Genomic DNA, 16,982 nt, shown 5'->3' on the forward strand with positions numbered 1-16,982 from the left:
TAATGCCGCTTGGTGTGTGTGTGAAAGCCCTAATAAGCAGGCATATACATAGAATGAAGGCTACTGCTAAGCTTGTAAGCCGCCCTGAGTCTTCGGAGAAGGGCGGGATATAAATGGAATTAAAATAAAAAAAATAAAATAAATAAATGCAGTGGTTCATTTAACCGCAGGAATGGTCATAAAATGAGGCAAAACTTACTTAATAAATGTTTCACTTAGCAACAGAAATGTTGGGCTGTCATATATCGAGGACTACCTGGAGATGGAACAGTAGGATTGGGAGGGGACATCTGTTTTGCAGATACTGACAACAACAGTAAACTAAACATTCTCAGATCAGATGTTCTGAACAAGATCTCCCAATTACCAGAACTAACACCAAAGAATCTTAGATAACATCAGGGAGGATTTGCTGACAAGTACATTCCTTTGCTTTCATTTTATACTGAATTTTTAAAAGACCTACACACGATAACTGAATGGAAACTGAATTTAGTAAGAATTCATTTATTCCAGAAAGCACTGGAATAAATGAATAGTTTTCATTTCATTCATTTCATTTATTTTTTGCTGCCAAAAAGGGCTGACACTTAATGAAAACTGCGGGAGAGAACTATGCAGAATTATCTTTTATTATATCTTCTTTCACTCTTGCAGCAATCATAATAATGGTCAGAGCAGGTCTGTGCTGCACTTTTTTTACAATGAGCCAAAGGGTAATAATAATGTTTAAAAGTTACACTAGTATATAGCCTAATTCATATAGGTAAATTTGTAATCACTGAATTGCTTGTAAAGAAGTGTTAACCCTCTTGCAAACATATAGCTATAGTACTTGATCATATAAAGTCTGTCGATAAGAATTAGTAAGGTAAAGGTTCCCCCGCACGTGTGTGCTAGTCGTTTCTGACTCTACGGGCCGGTGCTCATCTCCGTTTCAAAGCCGAAGAGCCAGCACTTGTCCAAGGATGTCTCCGTGGTCATGTGGCTGGCATGACTAGATGCCAAAGGCGCACGGAATGATGTTACCTTCCCACCGTAGTGGTCCCTATTTTTCTACTTGCATTTTTACGTGCTTTCGAACTGCTAGGTTGGCAGAAGCTGGGATGAGTAACAGGCGCTCGCTCTGTTACGCGGCACCCAGGATTCGACCCGCCAAACTGCCGACCTTCTGATTGACAAGCTCAGCGTCCTAACCCATTGAGCCACCGCGTCCCTATGTTGATAAGAATTATTAGGCTACCCAAAAAAATTAACTAGCACAATGATCACTCTTCCTGTTAGTCTTTTATGATATCTCTGTGCTCTAAAGATGTTTGTAGATGAGAAGTTTAACCTGCTCCCAGATCACCTCTATATTCCTCTAGTCTAGTGTCATACTTTTTTGCTCTTTGGCAGCTGAGACAATGCTCTGCTGAAGAATTAATTTTCAGTTGCAAAGGCTGAAAAAATCTGCAAATCTTGGGGCAAGCTTTCCCCAATGGAGCTATGAAGGGATTTTCTGCCTCACTCCTCCTGGTTCCTCAGCTTTGGCCATTCTAATAGATCAGGGGTGTCAAACTCAATTTCATTGAGGGCCGCATCAGCAATGCGGTTGCCCTCAGGGGGCCAGGTGGGTATAGCAAGGGTGGGCGTGGCCTACTGGGTGGGCGTGGCCAGAGTGCGTATGGCCTACTGGGTGGGCATGGCTAGCTATACATCATTCGCATCAAGGGTGCCTATGGGGGCCTGGGCAGGAGTGGGACAGATCTGGGGATCTCTGGCAGAAGGAGGGTCTCTGGGCCAGGGCCAAGGCAGTGGGGGCCGTTCCCTCACTGTTTCCAGAATGGTTTCGTGGGCCACATGAAACCACTTCGCGGGCCGGATCCGGCCCCCGGGCCTTGTGTTTGACATGTCTGTAATAGATCTTCTAAGAAGAATGCTGGCTTCATCCTTTCATATCAACCTCTTGGTTGTCAGGTGGAGCAAAAGAGTGAAAGTGACAGAATTCTTCGGTTTTCCCCAATTTTCCATGGGGTACCTGCTGCTTATCTTCCCTTCCTTGCCTCTTTTATATCAGCTAGGGTTGAGAATTTTGTTGTTGAAGAAACTATGGTCGCTTCATGTTCTCAGCATTTTTAAGTCAGCAAATGGGAAGATGGTCGAGAGTTAATTTTAAATCTGTTTCGGAGAGATTTGACATTAAAAATAGCATGTAAGAAATATAAAAGCAATTCTTCCCAATTTTTGGAAGACAGCATGAAACCAAATGAAACGATGGGCAACATGTTGTAATCTATCATATTTTATATTCCGCCTTCAGTAAGATAGAAAGACTGAAGCTTCCTCAACCAAAACAAGGTTAATCTTATTTCAAGTATTAGTGGGAACACATACTTCTGCACATGTATTTTAGACATCTAAATTACATATAGGGATTTTAAAAAGCATATGCTCTTTGCTGAAGCATTGAGTCACAATTACCGTTAGCAGGGTAAGAAGGGAAAGGACATAAGTACACAAGTTTTTTCCCTACAGAAATGCAATGAAATTCTCAAAACTGAGTGATGCCTCTCAAGTCAGATATCCATAGCTCCATTGCCTCAGATTGTTTGTCTATATGGGTTTATCCATAAGTTAGAGAACATACACATTATATTGCAAGTCATTCTTCTTTCCCTTATCCTCTGGAGTATAACTTTAATCAACTTTAAACCACTTTGATTCAAGAATCTAATTGTGGCTGACAATGTCTGGATCAGTTTTGTTTTGAAGTTCAGCCATAAACTAGTGTGCAAGCAAAATAGGTTTTCCTACTGTTACTGTAAGCAATTATATAAATGCTGGGAAAAGATTTGCCTACACTATCAACTGAAATGACCTAACTTAAATTACAAGAATTCTTTCTTCTTCAGCATAATTGCTTTATCTAGCTCTATTCACATTAAAATTGTTTCTTATTCTTTGATAATAAACTATTATTACTACACTATGCCTTAAGAACTGCTAACCAAGCTAAGAACATCATATGTATTCTAAAACAAATTTCTAAAAAGTAGAGCATTGGGATCCTTAAAATAAAAATAAAAAGTCAAATGGTTAGAAAGCTACATCAAGGAACTTAATAACCTAAGAAAAACTGCATTCAGAAAATAATTTCCACCAACCTGCAGAAGGAACAAAAATAGTTTCTGAAAAAGTTTTCAGAATGGCAAGGCAAGTCACTGGATGAAGATTGGGCATCTGTATCACTGTTAGCTGTAGGAAATGGTTATAGAGGGACTTTGCTTTCTTTTCTAAAAAACAAACTTTTTTAGTTTTAGTTTTAACTCTAAAAAAACTTTTTTAAAAAATGAGCCGTTTAATCCATCTTCTGCTTGCAAAGAAAAATATTCCTTTACCCATTTTTACAAGTTGGAGACTAAAACCAAATAGGATTTTCCAGTCTAAGAGCAGATGGAAAGAAAATTAGATTTAACAGAGCAGGTTCCCAAGGAATTCAATCTGGAATGATGCTAAGCAACTCTATCTCCTATAATGTGAACAAGAAAGCAATAGACTATTTTATCCAATTCAGATCCCTCTTTCCCCAAAAATGAGGGAAGATTATTAGGTTTTATGCACGTTCTTTCATGTTTTCATATTTAGACAGCTGGATCTTAGAAAAGACTGGATCAAGACTGAAGGAAAAATATCACCCTTAATTTTAATAGAGGACTAACACAACCCTGTGACACACTGGGTCAGGGGTAGGCAACCTTGGCTCTTTGATGACTCGTGGACTTCAACTCCCAGAATTCCTGAGCCAGCCTGGCTCAGCATGGAAACCTCTCCCTTTTCCCTCAGCGTGGCTGGCTCAGGAATTCTGGGAGTTGAAGTCCACGAGTCATAAAAGAGCCAAGGTTGCCTACCCCTGCACTGGGTCATCCTTTGAGAAGAAAGTAGTGCAGTCTGATGTGATCAGAATGAATATTAAATTTTAGATTTTTTTTTATTTAATCCCATTTATATCCCGCCCTTCTCCGAAGACTCAGGGCGGCTTACAATCTAAAGCACAAATCAATGTGCTTAGCAATAGCCTTCATTCTATGTATATGCCTGCTTATTAGGGCTTTTGCCCCCCCCCAAGCGGCATTATTACAAAGTCAGCTTATTGCCCCCAACAATCTGGGTCCTCATTTTACCTACCTCGGAAGGATGGAAGGCTGAGTCAACCTTGAGCCTGGTGGGACGCGAACCTGCACTAATTGCAGGCAGCTGGTGTTACTTAAGGAGGCATTAGCCCACTGCTCCACCAGTTATGGGTCCCAGATTTTTTTACACATTCTTTAAAGTTAGCGGATTTTAGGTACCTTAAGTCAAAAACCGTTGCAGTATAATGCATCAGATAAATACAATGAGAGTCTTAGTAAATTATAGACAGATGATATTGATTCCCATCCCAGAGAGATATGTATCTGTACTTTCTTCTATTTGATGAGCACGGTCACAAAATAAAATGAGTTCAAATTTTAAAATCTACTGGATTGCCACTTTTCCCTGAACTTTTATACTTTTCTCATCGGTCAGCTTTGAAAGCATATTAATACAATGGCTGATCCCTTCTATTCCCATGGAGTTAGACTGTCTGAAGTTCTTTACCAAAGTCATTCAAAATCCCTGAAAGTAACAAGGTAAAAGGTAAAGGTAAAGGTTCCCCCACACATGCGTGCTAGTCGTTTCCGACTCTAGGGGCCGGTGCTCATCTCCGTTTCAAAGCCGAAGAGCCAGCGCTTGTCCAAGGACGTCTCTGTGGTCATGTGACCGGCATGACTAGACGCCAAAGGCGCATGGAACGCTGTTACCTTCCCACCGTAGTGGTCCCTATTTTTCTACTTGAATTTTTACGTGCTTTCGAACTGCTAGGTTGGCAGAAGCTGGGACGAGTAACAGGCGCTCACTCTGTTACGTGGCACTCGGGATTTGGCCCACCAAACTGCCGACCTTCTGATCGACAAGCTCAGCGTCCTAACCCACTGAGCCACCGCGTCCCTGAAAGTAACAAAGAAAGTATTAAAATCTCAACTTCATAAGTTTGTTTTGCAAAACTAATGACGTGCATAGGAATATGGTATATAAACCCAATGCCTATTATATAGAAATGTGACCATCAATATCGGATTCCAGAAAAATACTGCAACTTGTTCCTCCTGTTTTTTCCAAATCACTGTTTTATCTGAGCAAAACCTCAAATTCCAAAATATCACCACTACAGTTCATAAACTGCATTTCAAGAAAGTTATGTAACAGTAGTATGTTTTTACACATCATAATTTGATTAGGATAAATACATACAAATCTTTACATTAAATAAATTCACATGGAACTGTATTTTTCAGGCAAAATCTTAACACTTGTTTATCCAGAAGTAAGTAACTGAATTCAATTGGTTAACACAGAGGTGTCAAACTGCTGGCCCACGGCCGGATGTGTCACACGAAAGCTGTGCCCACCTCAGCTCCGACAAGGGGGGAAAGTCACGATACGTTGTGATACATCATGTGACGCAGCAAGTTTGACACCCCTGGGTTAACACAGGTTGAGAAATAGAGTACTTTAAACACGGTTCATATGACTAAAGCAAAAACAACTCACACTCAGACCTACAGAGTTGTTTTTGGACAACTCCTGATTTGTTTTCTTGTTTTTTTTAGCCCCGCCTCTGTGAAATGTTTAAAAACCTAGATGGGACAGAAAAACAAATGAAGAATGAACCAAACCCCACAAATAAAGCATGTGTAATAATTTAGACATAATCCTAAACTGCATTTGCAATCAAATAACCAGAAAATAATGTTGGATATAAACTCTTGTTTAGAGATCTAAAGCAAATCTTGTTTAGAGATCTAAAGTAAATCTAAAGCAAGTCATGACTCCTACTGCATATGATAGCAAGCCAAAATAAAGGAGCTATTGTTGTGTTGTGGTACAGCAATTTTCTCTCTGGAAATTATGCATATTTATTCAAGATTGAAATCAATAAACCAAAAAAAGATGAAATGTAGGTGGAATATAAGCATGATTAACTTTCTTTAGTCCGGAATATGTGTTTTATTATACTCTTCTTAAATGACATGTATATTATTTTGCATATTCTGAACAGTGTTTGTTGTAGTGTTTCAACTTGTAGAATGAAAACCAGTTAAACTAGATCAATGAACATTTTTGTTTAATCTGAAGGAACCAAATCTTAATAGATTACATTCTAACATTATTTTAGGTTTGATGGAGTGTTTATAAAACAACCCTAGTAACACTAAAGAGACATCTTTTTGTTGCACTGCAAATTCAAACTTCATGCAGAAAGGCAGCTACAGATGTGTTTTAGTAATATGCAAATACATTTATATTTAATCACCTAATTTATCACTGATTAACCAACCAGAATGAGGCAGATTAGTCATTAATTAAGATTTGTAGCAGCCTAGTCCCAAATAGTCCAAACTCTGGGGGAAAAATAGCCTGCCTAACCAGTGGCGTAGCGTGGGTTGTCAACACCCGGGGCAAGCACCCGGCCGCTGCACTGTCCCTCCCCCAGATAGTCCCTCGCTCTCTCTCCGCACCGCACCGCACGCCTGGCACCCCCCCCCTCCACAGTGGGCGGTGACCCGGCGGCTCAGATCGGATTCGCACAGCCAGCACTGCAGTGAGAGTGAGTGAGCCAGGCGGGGCAGAGAGCTGCGAGTGCGAGCACGCCCCCCCAGATGTTGCGCCCGGTGCGGCCGGCCCCCCCTGCACCCCCCACTGTGCCTAACAGATTCAACATTGGAAGTTGAAATAAACACTGCCTGCAGATAATCCATATACAGTTTGCTTAGTGACCATTCAAAGTTACAACAGCACTGGAAAAAGTGACTTATGACCATTTTTCACACTTATGACCATTGCCGCATCCCCATGGTCATGTGTTCAAAATTCAGATGTTTGGCAACTGACTCATATTTATGATGGATGCAGTGTCCCAGGATCATGTAATCATCTTTTGCGACCTTGGGACGAGCAAAGTCAATGGGGAGGCCAGATTCACTTAACAACCACATTACTAACTTAACTGCAATGATTCACTTAACAACTGTGACAAGTTAGGTCATAAAATGGGGCAAAACACACTTAACAAATGTCTCACTTAGCCACAGAAATTTGGGGCTCCATTGTAGTCGTACGTTGAGGACTACTTGTAGTTCAACAACCGCAAACCTCTAAGATTACGCCCACATCTGTGAGAAACACAACCTGACCTTCACCAAATGTCAGGTTAGAAGTAGCTGCATTTCCAATCACAGAACTTGACTTGCAGGCAGCCTTACAGACCAGAGTGGTAGCCTATCATTATTCTCTCTAATATGATTGCAGGTAGTCCTCGACTTGTCACAGTTCATTTAGTGACCTTTCAAAGTTGCAAAGGTGCTGACTTTTGACCGTTTTCCAAAGTGGCAACTTTTGCGGCATCCCCATAATCATGTGATCAAAATTCGAATGCTTGGGAATTGGTTCGTATTTATGACCGTTGCTGTGTCCCAAGGTCATGTGATCCCCTTTTGCGACCTTCTGACAAGCAAAGTCAAAGGGGAAGCCAGATTCACTTAACAACCGTGTTACTAACTTCATGACGGCAGTGATTCACTTAACAGCTGTGGCAAGAAAAGCCATAAAATGAGGCAAAACTCACTTAACTGTCTTGCTCAGAAATGGAAATTTTTGGACTCAATTATGATCATAAGAGGAGGACTACCTATACCACTGTATGTCTCTCCTAGAGTCCAAGCAGTACAGGTAGTCCTCCATTTACAACCAGTTTTAAAATCCACTGTATTTTCTCAGAGCAAGAGATAGGCCTTTAAAGATACATGAATATTAAGGAAGGCCTAAGAAGGTTTGTTTTCTGTTCTCTCATCTGCATCTTTAAAAACCTACTTCTTACTCTGAAATAGTACATTGGATTTTAAAAGTCCTGATGTCTTATATGGACTATCCCACGGATGGGGAACCTTGGCTCTTTTCTGACTTGTGGACTTCAACTCCCAGAATTCCTGATCCAGCTGGCTCAGGAATTCTGGGAGTTGAAGTCCACAAGTCAGAAAAGAGCCAAGGTTCCCCACCCCTGGACTATTCATTCAGATTTTTTGGTGACAAGATGGAAATGGTTTGCCATCCAAGCTAGGTGTGTATATCTGTTTGTTTGTATAGACCAGGGGTCAGCAACCTGAAACAGTGAAAGAGCCACTCGGAACCAGTTCCCTCACAAAAGGAAAAACTGGGAGCCGCAAAAAATGTGTGCACATGCACGTACATGCGCGCATGCGCAGAACAGGGTTTGACTGAAGAGTGGAGCCAAGGTGAGATATGCACCTATCCTGCATATTTGAATTGATTGGTTGAACTTTTTTGGTCCTACTTTTTTTTTTTGGACTGCAAATGGCAGAGGACTGGGAGCCACAGGAGACGGCTGAAAGAGCCGCATGCGGCTCCGGAGCCGCGGGTTGCAGACCTGTGGTATAGACTATAGCACAGCTCCTCTGAGGGGCTCTATTATCCAAGAACTAACCAAACTTGATCCTACTTGTTTTTTACATCAGCCAAGGTCAGCAACTATAGCTACCTGTTGAGGCAAACTTTAAACACCTGTGAGCCAAATGACTATGATTAACATTGTAGAGAAATTGAAGTTATACTATCTATATATCTCCATGATCCCCAAAAAGGAAATGTTTATTTTCCTATTCCAGAAATAAAGGAAGTGCACTCTCATTGGTGTAAAAACCTATTATTGAAAAAAATGCATATTATTTGGTAAGCTACAGATGGCAGTACAAGCAGTTTTTTTTCCTTAAAGAAAACCAAACGTTTGCAAAAAAAAAAAAGCACCTCTCAAGGTATTATCTCAAGCGCCTCTCAAAATTCATTAACATGAATTTTGAATTATATTCCTACAGACAACAGAACTTCCTTTTGCTTAAAATGAATGCCTCAGGAACTTTTTCCATTTTTACTTAACTCTAGCTTTACACCTTCAGGTAAGATTTCCTTTGGATCAAACCAGATTACTGGTGACTTCATAAAAATGTCTATGAAGGGTTTTTTGCAATTGTTTATAAGTAGTTTGCCATTTCCCCTTAGCATCTTAAATTTGCTAAGGTTGAGAAACACTGTTGAGGAGAAATACAGCTTCTTGTTTATTCTAGCCTACTCATGTAGTTTAAACTTTTCTTTAAAATGAATTTCCAAGATTTTCTACAATCTTCCTTACACTTGAAAATTGATTATCTCCTTATAATTACACCAAAAAAAATATGCATTATGGAACTGATAGAAATGATTTGGAAGAAAGGCAACACCAGGAAAAAGCAAATCAGGCAATTGGAAGTATACTATTTTAAATAAGTTAAAGTGAAATAATATATTATATACAATACTCATAAACAAATGCCCGGATGCAAAACATAGTTCTGCCTTGAAAGAGTGAGTAAAAAAAAGAGAAAATAGACATTTGTACTACCCGAATTTACTCAAAGTTAAAATAAATACATAAAATAGTATAAGTCTTAACCAAGGAAGAATTGGTTGGCAGTGCTTACAGGAAGTAGGTGTGGTAAATGTGGTGCATGTTAAGCCATCCAGAAGCGGAAGCTGAGCAAAACAGGTTTCCTTGACCAAAAGAATAAGCTCTCCAACAGTGCTCAGCTGCAGCATTAGCTAAAAGATCATGCCAGATTTATATACAAGCATCTTTAGATTTTAGATTAGATTTTAGATTTTAGATTTTATTAGATTTATATACCGCCCTTTCTCGAAGGACTCAGGGCGGTTTACAGGGCATTTTAAAATCACATCAATATAAAATACAAAGTTAAAAGAGAATTAAAAGATTAAATTATCCCTGAAAATAAAACCCCAGTTAAAATTCTCAGCCTGGGTCAGAGAGCTCAAAGACTGTATAAGGAAGGAAAGTGGCACTAGCATTTATTCATTTACTTAAGCAATAAGTAAATGCCCCTAAACCAGGAGTGGGGAATGGAATGGAATGGAATGGAATGGAATAGAACACTTTAATTGCCAAGCGTGATTGGACACACAAGAAATTTGTCTCCGATGCATAAGCTCTCAGTGTACATACAAACAACAATATAATATAATCAGTGTACATACAAACAACAAGGTAATATAATCTTAAAATACCAATAGGAGAAGGTAGTAGAAAAGATGAGAAGGATAATAATACAGCCATACTACATGGGTAGTATCCTTAGACAAAAGATAGTACTGTGGTAATACTAGTAGTACTGTGGGAACCAAATGTTTTCAGAATTACTTCAGCCCTAGCCAGTATACCCTAGAAATAACATCTAGAAAATTATAACAAATGAAATAGTATAAACCAGCTTCTGCTGAACAGACTAATAATGATTTAACTTTGGATAGTAGAATGGGGTACAATCAAAATTCCTATTTTGTTCCACCTAAAATGATTCCACCTCTTTATAAGCAATTCAGTGCAGGAAGAACTGATGCTGCAAGTTGCGTGCACTAATGTTTTACACTGCAAACATTATAATGCATATGCATTGTACATACACATAAAAACACATAAATATGTAAGTTTAAAGCAGATTTGCTGCTTTAATGAAGTACTCATTAGCATCAAGTCCAACAAACTAAAAATATTTCAAACTTTAAGTTACAAAACATTTACACATTTTGACTAATTTTTTGAATTAATTTTCATTAATCATTTCTCAGCTTTTCAAAGTAAATTAATTGATGGGCCAAGGGATTTTGGAAAGTTGTCAATAGGAGCATTTATGCAAATGTGCTGCTTCTCCTAAGGTGGATGAAATCAACTCAGTTTTTAGATCTTAGGGACAGGAGGTAACAGCACTGAGGCATTTTGCATACTGGCTTAATTGTACTGTATGTGACATTTTTGTGATGCTGTTTGCCTATGTTCAAACCATTTCAACTACTATTAGTGTAACTGCCATTAATAATGTGCGATATATTTGAAAAATGAAGAAGAAGATGGGACTCTATACCAGGGGTCTTCAAACTTGGCCCTTTTATGACTTGTGGACTTCAGCTCCCAGAATTCCTCAGCCAGGCAAGTTTGAAGACGCCTGTTCTATACAGACCAAAAAGGCACAGTTTGTATCAGGTGAACTTACACAGCATGTGAATGACTTCAAAGAAGGCACAACAAAGTATGTGAAGACATAGTTTTTTCCCAACGAAGAATGGCTCCACAAACATCAGAGAACACAGTGAGGCAACAATTGTCTATAAAACAGTACCAGGAGGTATGAGAATGACTGCCAAGACGGTTCAAGCCATATATTGATTGGTATGCATATAAATATATGGAAAGTGTAGTCAACCACACAGAACAATATACCATGCATAGAGGGTCTTTCAAACATAACCTGGCCATCCAGACTTTAAGAGAGTAGTTATGCCTATATACCTGAATGAGAGGTGCTTTTGTTCCAAGAGTGAACAATTAAGATTGTAATTGCATTTGTTTGGCCAGAACTGAAGAAGCTTCAGTTGAGATGAGAAGTGAAAAATCCAGTTGCCTTTTGCCTTTTGAACAAGCATCTTTGGGACAACCATGACCTGGATGACTGAGAATCTCCATAGACACAAGATATGGGGGTGATCTCCAACTTGAATGGCTTGTATAAATTCATTTGGACAAGTCTATCAAAGACCATTAATACCGAAGAATCATTGTTACTTCCATGCTTCCAAATACCAGTTGCAAAGCAACCATAGGGAGAGAGGAGTAAGCCTCCATCTCCTGCTTGGGAGCCCTCCCGAGGCAATTTGTTGGCCATTGTAATAATTCTGTTAAAGACAAGAGGTATGGGAAATCTGCATCTGTCCAGATACTACTGAACTATTACTTCCCATTTCCACTACTATGCTCCACCTACCCATATTTTGTGAACCCAGGTACTAGACTCCAGGGACCCCCAACCTTTTGGGCACCAAGGACCGGTTCTGTGGAGAAAGATTTTTCCACGGGTCAGAAGGGGCATGGTTTCATGTGCTGCCTGCATCCAGCAGATGGGGTTTCACTTGCTTGCGCGGCCCAGTTGTTAGTATTCCACGGACCAGTGCCGGTCCACGGACTGGAGGTTGGGGACCCCTGCTGTAGTCTGTAACCAGGTTTTACAATTAGTGAAAGAAGTCACCAATCGCGGTCCAACCAATACAGAAAGGAAAAAAATTGTTTTTAATGTAGATTTTAAAGCTCAGTTGTTGTGCTCTGACCAAAATACTCCACATTCTTCTGTGGAGTACTTATACATGCAACAGCTTCAGAATCTAACACTAGCCCACACCCTAAAAAGTGGCCATCATAGAAAACATTTTTCTGTCTTCCCATTTTACATCAGAATCACTCCAACCATCTGAAAAAATAACTGTTTAATTTAAAAGAGCTTCCCTCCTTGAACTCAACAGGCATGCCTCTCATAACTAGCCATTGCCAATACTTTCCTTCTCAAAGCCTGCTTCCATTTTTCCCCCTCATTTCCAAACAAGTTTTCCATTCTCCTAGTCAGTATTCATTACTCTCTATGTACCTAGTCTTCAATGGATTGTTTTATCTACACCCACCCACTCCTGCTGGTACCTATGTCTTGTTCATGAATTGTGCCTTTTCTGATATACAGTAAACAAGGGCACACGTCTCCAAATATTGAAAATTTAAACAAAGTTATTTACATTTTACTTGCAGTAAAAAGAGCTTACTGTAAAAAAACTGTGACCAAAAATAAATGAAAATATTTCCCACTAAGTTGTCTCTAGCTTGTTTCCATTTCATTCAAACCCTTTGAATTTTTATCTTAGTACATTCCTGACAGAATGGAGATTATCTGGAGATTGCAGCAAAAGGTGATTGATCACGTGACCCCAGAATGCTATACTTTCCCATTGCCAATTTTGATCACATGTCCACAGTTGCTGCAACAGTCATAAGTGAAAAACAGTCATGTCACTGTTTTCAGTGCTATTGTAACTTTGAACAGTCACTAAACAAATGGCTGTAAGTAGAGGACTACATGTAGAATCATCACCAGCCAATCATTGTTATCTCGCTCGATCTTTCTGCCCCCTTAGCTCTGCAGGTTTCGGAGGAACAAAAATCCCCTCATCCTCCACTTCATGCAAAAAAAAAGGTCAAATGGAAGCACCCCCTTCCTCATCCACATTTTTGGGGTACATTGTACAAATCTGCTTAGCAGCTTGCAAAAAAATAAAAACCCTGTACAGTTGCTGTAAAGTAGTAGCTACCAAAATACCAAGTCATCATTCCTCTGTTCCACTGAAAAATGTTCCCTTACGTGATAGGATAGCATGCTAATAATTTTGTAAGCATGCTTTTTTTTTCTGAAAGCTGCAATCAGCTAAGAAAACCAGCAGAGGGAAAGAGATGGTCAGCAGCAAAAAAAAAAACAAAAAGCAAAAAACCCCACACCAATCAACCCTCTAATGCAGGGGTGTCAAACTCAATTTCATTGAGGGCCGCATCAGCATTGCGGTTGCCTTCAGGGGGCCGGGTGGGTGTGGCCAGCTCTACACCATTCGCATCAAGGGTGCCTATGGGGGCCCGGGCAGGAGTGGGACAGATCTGAGGGTCTCTGGAAGAAGGAGGGTCTCTGGGCCAGGGCCAAGGCAGTGGGGGCCGTTCCCTCACTGTTTCCAGGATGGCTTCGTGGGCCACATGAAATCACTTCGCGGGCCGGATCCAGCCCCCGGGCCTTGTGTTTGACATGTCTGCTCTAATGTTTCTCCACAAGGTGTTGCTCCCTACACATCTGAAGAAGAAACGAACAGGGCCCTTGTACTTTCTTTAGTCTATGGTACTAGGCAACTGCAATCAGTCAAAGTGGCCAAGATCAATCCATCAGGCATTTTAAGGTGGTCTTCACAAAATGATGAATTCAGTCATATTCCACAAATTCAGGGCAAATACTATGAGCTGTTGTGTCACCTTTCTCCTTTAAGGACCTGTAACCAACATGAAGCAGGGCTGGAGCCCAGAAGCCAGAAGGCGAGCTGAGACAACAATTCCTGCCAATCAGAAAAGAGATTTCCCCAAAGTCCTGCAAGGCTTCAGTATTAAATGTCTGTTTTCCAATTTAGCTTACACTACAGCTGAGCTAGAAAGAAAACAGCTCAGACGCATCATGCCATAAGAACCCAGGGGACTGGAGTATTTTTCTCCAGGGATGCAAAGACCTTGGAGCTGCTTTAAATCAAATTTTAGCTCCAATGATTCTTCACCCAGCAAAAAGCAGCATTTCACTCCAGTGCTGTTTTGCAGCCTAATACAAACCTATGTAAAATAATGGAGTGCAGACACTGTTCCAAAGATATGATTGAAATTGACTTGCTTTAAAATCTGCACAACTAGCAGGTTTGGACTCTTCAAACTGGCCAAGCGTGCCACAGAAATGTCATATAGCAATTGCTTTTTTTTTACCATTACTGTAATTTTATCCCTTCCTTCAGAGACATCAGGGGGCAGCAGCAACTGCTCCCTTGACCCATATAAGGAATGGTTTGCAACAATGCTTATCAAAGACTAAGGACTCCCAGTTTGCATTTGAAGAGGCTGTTCCCAAACCTCCTCTTTGTTTCTCTGATTTCTTACTGTTGTTTATTCCTGGCTTGGACTGAACCATGATGAAGACTTTTCCTTCAACATGTGCTTGGTGGTTGCTGCATCAAACCACTGGGACCGCATCTCTACTTTAGAAGTATGTCAGTCAGACAGCTCCTCAAAATTCCTAAACAGATATTGGTTGTTGTGAAATTCTGTCCAGTTCCTATATGTCCATTCCTCCACATTTATTAATGTTCCATAAAATGTCATCCTGACCGGACCTGGAGATGGTTGGCACTCCAAAAAATTATTGCACTGTCTACCCAGTTCAACATCAAGAGAGATTATTTGAAAGAAAGCAGTTCTGCAGTAAAGCCTTAGCATCTAATACTTGGACAACATCATTCATCCCTTAAAATCATGTTTACATAATTCAGAGTCTTTTATCGGGAAACTCTGAGCATTCGGCTTTACACTGTAACTCTTGGGCATAAAACTCTCAGAGTGAACAAAATTCCCACCCACCCAATCATATTCATAGAAAATTAATATCAATGCAGCACTTCCAATGCTGGAACAAAACGGAGCTCAGACTGGAAAGGGTTTTTTGCAGACCGAAGAGATGCATCTGCACTAAACTAACAAACTAACAAAAAGCTCCAAGCTCACATCTAGCTTTTCAGTAATTGAAATAGCCTAAGGTAGACTTTTACACAGAAACTAAACTAATTTAACTCCAGAGCAATGGCTAAATTAAGTGTGGTAGGTTTTAGAGCACAAGCAGCCATAGGTGTGACAAAACTGGTCAAAATTGTAGCCTGGATGTCTTCCAAGTTATTTTATGTCTGAATCCCTTGCAAGCACATTACTTTATTTCAACAGCTAGAGTATCATGCTCCTCTTAAGTGAGGAAGGTTGAGAAATTGCTGGAAGGATACTAGTATGTCATCACAGAAATACCAAAGCACAAAGCTCAGTGCATTTTTTTTAATTGAAAAGTTTTATCATACATTTTATCTTTGACAGTCCCCCCTACCCCTCCCCTATCCCTCCCTCCTTACCCCTCCCCCCCTCCCCCCCCCACCCCCCCCCCCCCGACTTCCCAGAGCTGAGTACAAGGTATAAAAAACAAAAAAAGAATCATAAACAACCATATGCTAACAACCATAGACTCTAAAATCTATCACTCTCTAGCTCACATAGGATAACTACAAACACTATTAATATAGAATATACTCAATCCATTCCTCTTAACAGTTTAATAGCCTCCTTAGACTTCACAACCTCTAGATTCAAAATCAAAGCCTTTTCTTTTTCCTTTATTTCATTCTCCAATTCTTTCCTCCTAGCTTCAACAGCACATCTATGTTTATTGTTCATATATATCAACACCCCTCTCATATAGGCCTTACTAGCATCCCAAACCATATCCATAGAGGTGCCCTTATTCATATTAATTTCAAAAAAAAAAATATATGTAAAAAGAATGTAAACAGCGGATGAAGGGTTGTTGTTTTTTGTTGTTTTTTTTTGAAAGCTCAGTGCATTTTGGGCTGGTGATTTTAATTCTTTAAAATCACAATATTCTAAAGTACAGTAAAATCCAAGACAGAGAAATATGCTAGCAGAAAACAACATTACAGAAAACAACAAATGCTTAACAAGCAAAGTCCTAATAGAATAAAAATAAGTCAGTGAATGAAAGCTAGATATAACAGCTTTCTTTGATGTTCTTACAGGGCAAAGTTCTAGAATGCTGAGGCAGACACTGAAAGGGCCTTTTCTGGTTATAGACTACTTACTTTTATTTATAAGATGCCTCAATCTGTAGGATTCTGGGCATTGGACCACAATTACAATATACAATAAGCTGAAAAAGTCAAAAGAAATAATAAACCATCTGCGAAAGCCACCCAAATTAAAGTACCATAAGAGTTGATTTAACTTACTTTGAAAAACTGAAGAAAGTTGGTTGAAACTTACGGAACCAATGTTAATAAATGTCTCAGATGTTTTCTGACAATTAGCAACTTTGTCTTGTAAGAATTTAATTCATAGTCCCTATGCACTGATTCAGAACTTCCACAACATTTCTGGTCTGGCTTAGGTGGCTATGTATAACCTCATCCAAACAAAGCAATGATCTCCTCCAGCCATTTCATATAGATGTTCAATAACAGGAAAAAGTACCACGCTGTGGGGAACACCACACTGGAGTCCCCAAGAGTTCAATCACTCCTCTCCAACCACCACTAGATCAGAGGACCCAACCTTTTGGGCACCAGGACCGGTTCCGTGGAGAGAGGTTTTTCCACAGACCGGAGGGTGCATGGTTTTGTTTGCTGCCTGCATCCCG

At 39.9% G+C, this 16,982-nt stretch overlaps 1 protein-coding gene across 8 annotated transcripts in view; it reads right to left on the minus strand.

The window, feature by feature from the left end:
- The window catches only part of RNF152 (ring finger protein 152), a 57,402-nt gene that overhangs the window by 25,789 nt on the left and 14,631 nt on the right, over positions 1-16,982 (minus strand). The window contains exon 1 of one of the 8 annotated variants that reach the window (XM_081322716.1): positions 200-456. The exons of the other annotated variants lie outside the window; for them this stretch is intronic. The gene's annotated coding sequence lies outside the window, so the exon portion shown is untranslated. Of the gene's footprint in view, positions 1-199; positions 457-16,982 lie in introns of those variants that run through there. 8 annotated transcript variants of the gene reach the window in all.

The sequence above is a fragment of the Vipera berus genome, assembly GCF_964194415.1.
Source record: "Vipera berus genome assembly, chromosome: 3".
Classification (NCBI taxonomy): Eukaryota; Metazoa; Chordata; class Lepidosauria; order Squamata; family Viperidae; genus Vipera; species Vipera berus.